Source organism: Diaphorina citri, unplaced genomic scaffold (assembly GCF_000475195.1).
Source record: "Diaphorina citri unplaced genomic scaffold, Diaci psyllid genome assembly version 1.1 scaffold147, whole genome shotgun sequence".
Lineage (NCBI taxonomy): Eukaryota > Metazoa > Arthropoda > Insecta > Hemiptera > Psyllidae > Diaphorina > Diaphorina citri.
The window spans coordinates 218240-228860 of NW_007377584.1; positions in this window are offsets into that span (position 1 = coordinate 218240).

Below are 10621 nucleotides of genomic sequence, written 5' to 3' on the forward strand. Positions count from 1 at the left end.
AAGAATAAGCAAAAATAAATATTTATTTCTGTAATTTATATTACACATAAATAATAAATAAAGCAAATAAAACAACAATGATAAAAAAGAAACTTACGTTCTTTTTAAAAATCCGTTACTCCTTCCTTAAATATAATATTTTTTAAATATCACATTGATAAAGAGATAGTTTCACTGTTGATTATGTGGTCAGGCAGAATTGATGAAACATAACTAGATAATAGTTCAACTGAAACTCAAACACTGAAATGGAATGATGAAAATCTTCTATCTATATTTTCATAAAGCTTCGGGAAGAGAGGAGAACGTGTGAAAGCTCGATACCCAATAGGTATACAGAGGAATTTTACTCATTTTGTGAGCTTGCGTTCTTTTCTAGAAGATTTTTCATAAAATTTCATGCATTTTCTCTTCGTCTTAAGGAACTTGGGAAAGTTTTCCATTTATTTTCTGGATTAATTTTTCCGCTGGATGTTGCAAATAAATTTTCTCTGAATTTCAGAAGAATACTAATTAATTTGTTCTTCAGCGTATTATTTATGGCACGTTCGCTTTCGCCGTATCATTTACATGAACGTACAAGGTACATAGGTATGTAGATATTGTACCGACTAAAAAGATAAAATAAATACGTAATACATGTATTTAACCATAAGCTCTTTAGGTACCTCTTTCATTTTGGTCGTCTTACTTTTTTCCTTAAAACTGAACTACTTGTTATTAATGTTTTTTTTTTTTTATATCTGAGTATACCTATATTAAAGTGGATAAAAACTCACCAGCATCTATGTTGCACGAAAATACAAGAATAAATTTAAATGAAAAACTAGAAAAATTAATTTTTAATTGTGTAGGTACATTTGAGAATAGTCAATCTAACACTAAACTTGATGGAGCTTTGGGAAACTTGATAGATTCTTTGAGATTGATAAAACGGGAGTAAAAATATAAGGAGATTCTTAGTAATAAAATCTTTGTGATAAAAGTTAAAAAGCCAAGGTACAAAACGATTTCTTATAAACAAATGACGGCCTAGCTTGTTGCTCTACTTGATAAAGAATGTCACAACTGTGTCACTACCACATGGGGTGGTTATCAGTTATCTGTAGAAAAACCGGCGGTTACCAGTGAGAAATAATTACTCAAAATGAGTTAATCTCTTAATGACTTATTATCTAATTAATAAGTTAAATAGTTTAATGTTCGTCAGATAGTTATCAGTTATCTGTAGAAAAACCGGCGGCTCCCAGTGAGAAATAATTACTCAAAATGAGTTAATCTCTTAATGACTTATTATCTAATTAATAAGTTAAATAGTTTAATGTTCGTCAGATTCTGGTAATGTAAAAGTATTTGCTACAACAATAACCATATTGTTTTTCTGCACTCGATAGCAATAAAATACAACAAAATAAAAAATATAGTTTTTACTCATCTTCAATATATTACAAAAAAAATCTAAAACGTGACTTAATCAAATGTTAAAAGATTTAACCCTTGTTTGTTTTCTATTTTATCCGATCATGCTATTGATTTGATCTAAAACGTGACTTAATCAAATGTTAAAAGATTTAACCCTTGTTTGTTTTCTATTTTATCCGATCATGCTATTGATTTGAAGTGTTGTCTCCTTCATTTACTTTAGTTTGACAAATTGAATTGACAGTTTAAGATACTAAATAAAGCACTATCCCCCTGTTCCAATTCGAAGTATCTGGAATAATTGAAGAGAAATATTGCAATTTCATTCAAAAGCTCGAAGTATTGCACTTTAATTCTCTTGGGAAGAAATAGTCCGAATAGTAGATTGAAATAGTTTGGATATGAAGAAGAAAGGGATGAAGATTGTGTAGAAACGGTAAAAAAAGAGGAAGGTCCAGTTGAAGAGATAAACTTGGAGAGAAAAAGGGAAGAGAGAAAGAAACGTAGACGGAACCCATTTCATATAGCCTTGGGAAGAAATAGTCCGAAGAGTAGATTGAAATAGTTTGGATATGAAGAAGAAAGGGATGAAGATTGTGTAGAAATGGTAAAAAAGAGGAAGGTCCAGTTGAAGAGATAAACTTGGAGAGAAAAAGGGAAGAGAGAAAGAAACGTAGACGGAACCCATTTCATATAGGTAGTCTAGGAAAGTATCGAGGGAAAAGATAGAGATCACGAGAACGCTGACCTCAAATAAAACTGAAAAAAAAAAGTTTTCAAAACAATTGAAAATGACACGTTTTTCTTATCTTAATCCTAGTTAACGAAAATTACAATTTTGAGGAATTAAATAATGTACATTGTACCTATTTAACATCCCGTAGGTCTCTATATGAATGAACAAGAATTATCTAGGTACCTATGAATGAAGTAAGAAGTAGATCTACCAGTTTGATTGTGCTGAGTTTTTCTCTTGTAAATCCGAATTTTACTCTTTTTCTTTTGTAGCTCAAATTGATTTTTATCGAAACTCAAAAAATAGGTAGATAAGATATGTCCCTAGGTATGTTATTCTTGGACATCAAAAAATGAAGTTCTTAAGCTCCGTAAGAATGGGTTAACGATTGTGTTAATGAGCAGAAGAACTTTGAAGAAATGTTTGCTATTGTTAACTATAATTAAGGAGGTCATTATTACGATAATGTGCTTAACCCTTAATGTCCACAGTATAAATAAGGATTAAGATCCTACTGATGAAATGATTCTACTAAAGATTCTGAAGTAATGCCAAAACTGATCATTTTCCCAATTGATTTGTAGAACTAATAATATAAATACATGTAAATAAGCTTAAAACCCTTTTCTGACACACTTCAACAAATAGAAATAACAAGACATCAGAAATTTCTGATTTATCTAAATGCAGTCAAGAACAATATGTGTTAAAAAAAAAAACATAGTAGTATTGAAGAGGAAAATTTAATGTGGTAGCTCTTGTTGTTGACAATATACAACAAGCTCATATCTATCAGTAATAACTTTATATTACGTTCTTATACTGGGTGAATTGAGCTTTATTTTAAGCTCTTTTCATTGAAACTTAATCTATCCATCGTGAAATAAGAGCACTAACTATCACTAACAGGAGTTCCACAAAATTTGTGAAGGTATCAAGTCAAAATGAAATGTACATTTCATGAGAGTTCCAGATTTGTATGAACGCCTGGTATCTTGAGTGATTATGCAATGTGCCATAATGGTAATTGTGTTTAACCAGAAGGCGAGCTAATTTTTCGATTTGTATGTCCGCCTAGTATATATTTTGACTATGCAATGTGTCTTACACTGAAAGTTCAGCAGTGGAACTCGGAAAAGTTTGTTTGAGTGGTATCTATTAGAACAAAAACTACTAGAGTTTCGCAATTTTATTACCTATTCTCATAAATGATATTTTCGATTATTTGTACTTTTATTGTCTTAATTTTATCCTTTATCCCTATTACAAGTCCTTCTGAGTCACCCGGGTTAAACTGTTATTAGCGAAAGGCTCTAAAGAAAATTACGACCGAAATCAATGAGCCTCGTGGTATCGAAATCCCTGCTTGCAAAATTTTATAGCAGGGCTTTATTGTTTTCTCATTTCGCAAAGAGACTGGTAATTTTTTTACTAGGTTAAGAATATAATCAATGTTGCGAAATCACAATTCTGAGAAGTTAATTAAATAACGGTTGGTGGTGTAAATTCGTTCCACACAATTTAAAAGCGATATAAATCAGAAAGATTTGTTCGCATTACCTATTTAACCATCAGTTTAATACCCTTACACCCTTACATCAAAAAAAAAGTATGAACCTATTGGAATAGATTTTGTTTAAACTACAATGAGCTTTGAAAGTCTCTTTGCTCCAAGCATTTTCTAAAAAAAACATATTACCTAGTATTGAAGAGGAAAATTTAATGTGGTAGCTCTTGTTGTTGACAATATACAACAAGCTCATATCTATCAGTAATAACTTTATATTAACTTTGAGGTTCGACTTACATGTTATGTTAATTTGTTCCCAGCCTTAACTGTTCTTATAATTTTACCTGGCATTTATGAGATAAAAGAATGATAGCTTTTCTTTTAATGCTGAATCGTAAAAAAGTGAGAAAAAAATCAGAGCTTCCACGTTAAAATGTTTCTCTGAATTTATGTGCGAAATGAAATTTCACGTTTATGTTTATGCTCGTTTTGCATAGCTCCAGTACCCAGAACAATTTAATACAATTTTGAATTGAAAATTTCCACACAATGTTCGAACTATACAAGCCCGGGAATTATGTCCTTTCTGTTGCTCGCTCGAATGTCGAACGAAATTGAAGGCTTTGCGAAATTCGACTCAAAAAGAAGCTTTGCGGCATGCACAGGAGATTTTTTTTTCTATTGTTTACCAAGTTGATAGAGAATACTCCCTAGAGGTGCATTATTATATGAACCTCTGACAAAATATCAACACAAAGATTTTTCTCTTCGGTGTAAAATTATTATTACCAATTTAATAGGTAGATTTATTATTATTATTTAAAGTAATGCGAAAGCGGTGACGAGGTAAATCTTTTTAAAAGACATTTTAATTATTTATTATTCGCGCTAGGACGGCTGCAATTGTGTACCGCAGTGCGTATTTTCTTGCGTAAGAATGTTAGTAGTAATTATTTTATCTCCATTAAGGTAGGTATGAAATCTACTTATTAGACACATGTTTCTCTTTAATTCTTTGAAAATAATACTTTAAATTGAATGAGTCTCAGGTAATGCTGAAAATACTACCTTGTAAAAAATAATAATAATAAAAAAAACATATTACCTAGTATTGAAGAGGAAAATTTAATGTGGTAGCTCTTGTTGTTGACAATATACAACAAGCTCATATCTATCAGTAATAACTTTATATTACGTTCTTATACTGGGTGAATTGAGCTTTATTTTAAGCTCTTTTCATTGAAACTTAATCTATCCATCGTGAAATAAGAGCACTAACTATCACTAACAGGAGTTCCACAAAATTTGTGAAGGTATCAAGTCAAAGTGAAATGTAAATTTCATGAGAGTTCCAGATTTGTATGAACGCCTGGTATCTTGAGTGATTATGCAATGTGCCATAATGGTAATTGTGTTTAACCAGAAGGCGAGCTAATTTTTCGATTTGTATGTCCGCCTAGTATATATTTTGACTATGCAATGTGTCTTACACTGAAAGTTCAGCAGTGGAACTCGGAAAAGTTTGTTTGAGTGGTATCTATTAGAACAAAAACTACTAGAGTTTCGCAATTTTATTACCTATTCTCATAAATGATATTTTCGATTATTTGTACTTTTATTGTCTTAATTTTATCCTTTATCCCTATTACAAGTCCTTCTGAGTCACCCGGGTTAAACTGTTATTAGCGAAAGGCTCTAAAGAAAATTACGACCGAAATCAATGAGCCTCGTGGTATCGAAATCCCTGCTTGCAAAATTTTATAGCAGGGCTTTATTGTTTTCTCATTTCGCAAAGAGACTGGTAATTTTTTTACTAGGTTAAGAATATAATCAATGTTGCGAAATCACAATTCTGAGAAGTTAATTAAATAACGGTTGGTGGTGTAAATTCGTTCCACACAATTTAAAAGCGATATAAATCAGAAAGATTTGTTTGCATTACCTATTTAACCATCAGTTTAATACCCTTACATCTACATCAAAAAAAAAGTATGAACCTATTGGAATAGATTTTGTTTAAACTACAATGAGCTTTGAAAGTCTCTTTGCTCCAAGCATTTTCTTTAAGCAATTTTCAATGGAAAGAGAAACTTCAATCTCACGATACCAGACTTTTGTATTGTACCGGAATTTTTACTTTTTTATTAGGTACGCAACATGTAGGTATTTTGTCTTTTCGAAATGTTCAAAATTTCAAGAAAAGTTAAGCTGTTCTTGTTTCTTATTTGAAAAAAAAGTTTGAACTAAGAAAAAGGAAAAAAACTTCCATATCTTTCTTTATAGTTCGCATTTTTTGTCTTGTTTAATCTTCTTATTAGTTTTTCCTCTTTTCAATGTTCAAGAGATAAAGTTTTCAAATAATCTTCGTTTTATCTTCTTATCTTTGAAGAAACTTGTCCTGGTACTCCCTATTCATGTTTGTTATGTAAGGTACACATTTTCTACCTTGCTAGCTCCTGCTGAAAGAAATGGCTTTAAAGATTTTTTATTCTTCAAAACTTTGTTTTCCAGCTTTCAATATTTCATGTTTGAATTGATTTCAGAGATATTCATCTTAAAAACTCGTTTAGAAAGTGAAAGCGCTCCGTTTTCTTCCATTCATTTACTTTTTCAATATGAACAGTACTTCCTGTTATTGAAGTTTTTCTCTGCTAAGTAATTTGCATGGACTATTTGTTGACTTATACCTACCCAACCAGTGATTTCAAACATATACCCTAGGCCTCTTGTTGCTTGCTTCGAAATAAACAAGAGGTCTCAAGAAAATAGTCAAGCACAAAATGAAAGTGTTCACGTTCTTGTCTATGAAAAGACAAGCAAAACATTCCCACATAACAATGTGGGGAAGCACACTTAATTGCATTCAATATTAGATTTTTGCTCTTACAATTTCTCGCTTTATTATTCAACACAAGAAAATGTTCTCTTCATTTCTCCGGAAAATTTTATACTCTGGTTGACCTACTCAAGTTAACCTCGTCTGTGTGGTATTGATTTTGAAAACTAGGCAAAACCAAAAGCCTCTTTAGACTTTGCTCCTCTATTATGAACGAAGAACATTATCTTAGGCTGATTTCTCTCTACCACACACTAGGGATATGTTTGCGTCTCAGAAAACTACTCACAGCATAATTTACGAGATGGAAATTTCTTGAGGCTTAACAATCTTAGTCATGAATATATCCGCCTTTATCCTTGAGTTTCACAAGAATAATAACATTAATAACAGACTCTTGAGTGCAAGGCTACCAATAGGCGAAGTTAAAATGGCATTTTTTCAGCTTCCTAGCAAAATATAAGGGAAAAAAATGTAAAGAGGTAGGTAGCATAACTAGCGTTTCTCACAACTTTAGTGGACTGGAAAACCGGGAAATGTCAGGGAATTTAATTTTTTTTTGATTTTGGTAGACACCCTGAGTTTAGGATTTTATGTAGACTGCCGAAGTGGGCAGGTATCACTGAGAAAACTTCAACTTTAAAGTTGATTAAACCGGAAGTCTATGAAATTCCAACTGTTACTTCTCCTCTAGTACTGTCAAATGTTTCATTGTTAATACACTATATATTTAGTTATCTACATGAGAAGTCCGTAGAGGAAACTGTGTACTCATAGTCCTCTGGGCTATTTAGAGAGGTTTTAGACTCTGGAAGAACATTAGTCTAGTTCAAAGAAACTATTTTTAGTGACCTAGACCAAGAGAAACATAAACAGTTACCCGCAGGGTTACTTGTTGAAAAAAATGTCATTACGTAAACTATAAACTATTCATACGTTTTAAGTTTCAGTTCAACCATACCTTCATACCTTGCAGCAAAAATTCAATTCTCGCTGTGTCAAAAGGAAAATCTCTTCATTTTGAGAAATTAAATTTTGTGTGAGAAATCTCGACTACGTGCCTGAAATGTTAGACGCAAGCTGCTGCTTGGACACAGAAATAACAAGTGTCAGAAGTAATTTCGACGATTATTTCTGTGGGGGGAGCATCATTTTTCTCGCCCACGAGGATAGTTGTTTTAAATTATAATAATCCTTCCGAAAAACAATGTAATCTTTCCGAAAAAACACTTTTTGGAAAATTAAACGCCAATCGGAATTGTTCCGTGAATGTTCTGCTAGATTTTTCCACTACCTCTTTCAGAACAAATTTAAACTATATTAAAGTGGATAAAAACTCACCAGTATCTATGTTGCACGAAAATACAAGAATATATTATTTAAATGAAAAACTAGAAAATTAATTTTTAATTGTGTAGGTACATTTGAGAATAGTCAATCTAACACTAAACTTGATGGAGCTTTGGGAAACTTGATAGATTCTTTGAGATTGATAAAACGGAAGTAAAAATATAAGGAGATTCTTAGTAATAAAATCTTTGTGAGAAAAGTTAAAAAGCCAAGGTACAAAACGATTTCTTATAAACAAATGACGGCCTAGCTTGTTGCTCTACTTGATAAAGAATGTCACAACCCTATTAGAACAAAAACTACTAGAGTTTCGCAATTTTATTACCTATTCTCATAAATGATATTTGCGATTATTTGTACTTTTATTGTCTTCAATTGCAATTTTATTGTTCTTGTTACGAACCCTTTTCGAGTTACAAAGAGTCTTTTCCTCAGTTTCAAATACTTCTCAAGGAAAAGACGATTGTGTTTTAGCAGGGCAGTATTCCATCAAGAAATGTTCATGTAATGGAAGATTAACTTAATGAAAGCCGTTAATTAACTTTTAATTAATTAATGAGTCAAACACGCAATATTTTTGGCCAAATTTACGTCACCACACTCACCACCTAAACTGGCCATAGAAAAAGTACAACGTACAACATGCCCCTAACAACTAGAAGTGACGTTACCACTTGCAAGTTTGTTGTCATACGAGTTACATTTGTCGCCTCTAAACAAAAGACTCTAAAGAGGTCACTCTCCTAAAGAGGAAAAGGTCCTAAAGAGGTCACTTCATGTCACAACATATAAGCTTCATGTCACAGCACATAATGTCATGACTGACCCGAGAACCATCTGACAGAAGACTACCTTGCACTTTTGAGAACTCCATCATTTGTTGCAAAGTTCAGAGTCAAACTTCTGCAATACATCAACCTATCTCTTTGCAGTACTGAGAAGTTATGTTGGATTGGTTGTTTTAAAGGTGTATGATTTTGAGTGCATTTGTCTTCTACCTACCTAAATCTGTTTTGTACATTCGATGCATCATTTAGAAAGTCTATACTTGTGAATTAGAAACAACAAGTGCAAGAAACAGTGTAATACGAATATTAAACTGTTGAGTTTAAGGGATTAAATGTTTGTCCTACTTCGACAGTCTAAATAAAGCACTATTATACTATCAACCCTTCCCAAACTGGAAAATGGGGGAAGAAAATGAAATGGAGATTTAGAAAGTAAATCCTACGTTTTCTTTGTTGCTTCTCTCTTTGTACTTTTTTACCTAACTTCAAAACTTTAAGAGAGGGCTTAGTCTCTTTTGAAATTATGGTTTAGTTCATTCTGCTTTTTAACCATTCACTTCTTCTGGGCTATCACTTTTTTTTATAATGGACAATTATTATTATTCAATTTTAATAAACGTTTGATTCATAGATAACCATCCGAATTCAGAACTCATCTCAGCTGTTTTATGTCTTCCTAGTGATAAGGATGGTCGTCATAGATAGGAATTAAACATTCGAATAGTGTACGATTACAGGTACTCGTGTTAATTGACAGACTCCTGTGCCATAGAGCTATGTCTAAGATTCACTGCTTAGAATCAGGACTGGCAGAATAATATTGGAAATAATGGATTCCCTGATACTAAGAAACTTCTACAGTTGTTACAGATATCTGGGGTGCTTTTAATAAACTGCGCCAAAAGAAAGAATTTATTTAACATAAAAAAAATATTGGAGAGAAGTAATTTGATAGGCATCGTCATCAGGAAAACAAGAAAGAAGGTCTCACAACTGATAAAGCATACATTTAAATACTGCTACTCGAAAACTGCATTTTTTGTGAAGAAAATAAACTGCAATACCTACTCGAAGTTTCTTTTTAACTTCTTTGGAATTAGCAAATCATAGAATCCCACTACAGTGAAAACTAGTAAAAAAAGATAAAACCAAGTAATGACACATCTCTGAAAAGATGGACAGGGAACTCAATGCAGTTTGTGAGAATTTACTGGAGTTGAATCCCTAAGGGATCCATACAATATTGTCAAAAACAGTTTTATATGTGCCTTCTGCAGCAGTTTTTTTTATGTTTTCTAGCATAAGAAATCCAAGATGAACTTTGGTTTATAAGAAGTTTGAATCTAACAAATTCGGGGTCCAACTTTCTATGTTTTCTAGCATAAGAAATCCAAGATGAACTTTGGTTTATAAGAAGTTTGAATCTAACAAATTCGGGGTCCAACTTTCGATTCCACCCCTGGTATTACCTAAGGTTCTATCTAAAAATAAAAAATAAATTCAAGAGAAAGTGAATGTGGTTAAGAATGCTGCTGACGTCAAATCTGATTTTAGGATATAAATATATCTAATATTAGTAGATACATTTTTTTTATTTAGGTATTTAATCAAACTTTTATTATTTAAAACTATAGACTTGTGCTTCATTTGCCCTTGTACTCTTTATGATAAATTTGGGTGTACTTGGTACATTTTTACTTTGACTATAAGGTTTAAACATGGAGTTAATTAAAAATGTGTCAATCTAAATGAAGCATGTGAACAATAGGAGTTTTGGCATCTCCACCAATTTATAAGCCAGAAGTTAGGTCCCTTCTTTCAGAGGATGTGAATTCCTTAAAATTAAGAACTAGAAGTTTGACATTGATCACATGCTGTTTTTTTTAACATCAAAGGAATAAGTTTGTATTAACTTATTTGTTGGTACCTACACACACTTGGTAAAACAATTCAAACACTAAAAATGATTTTGGGTGAGT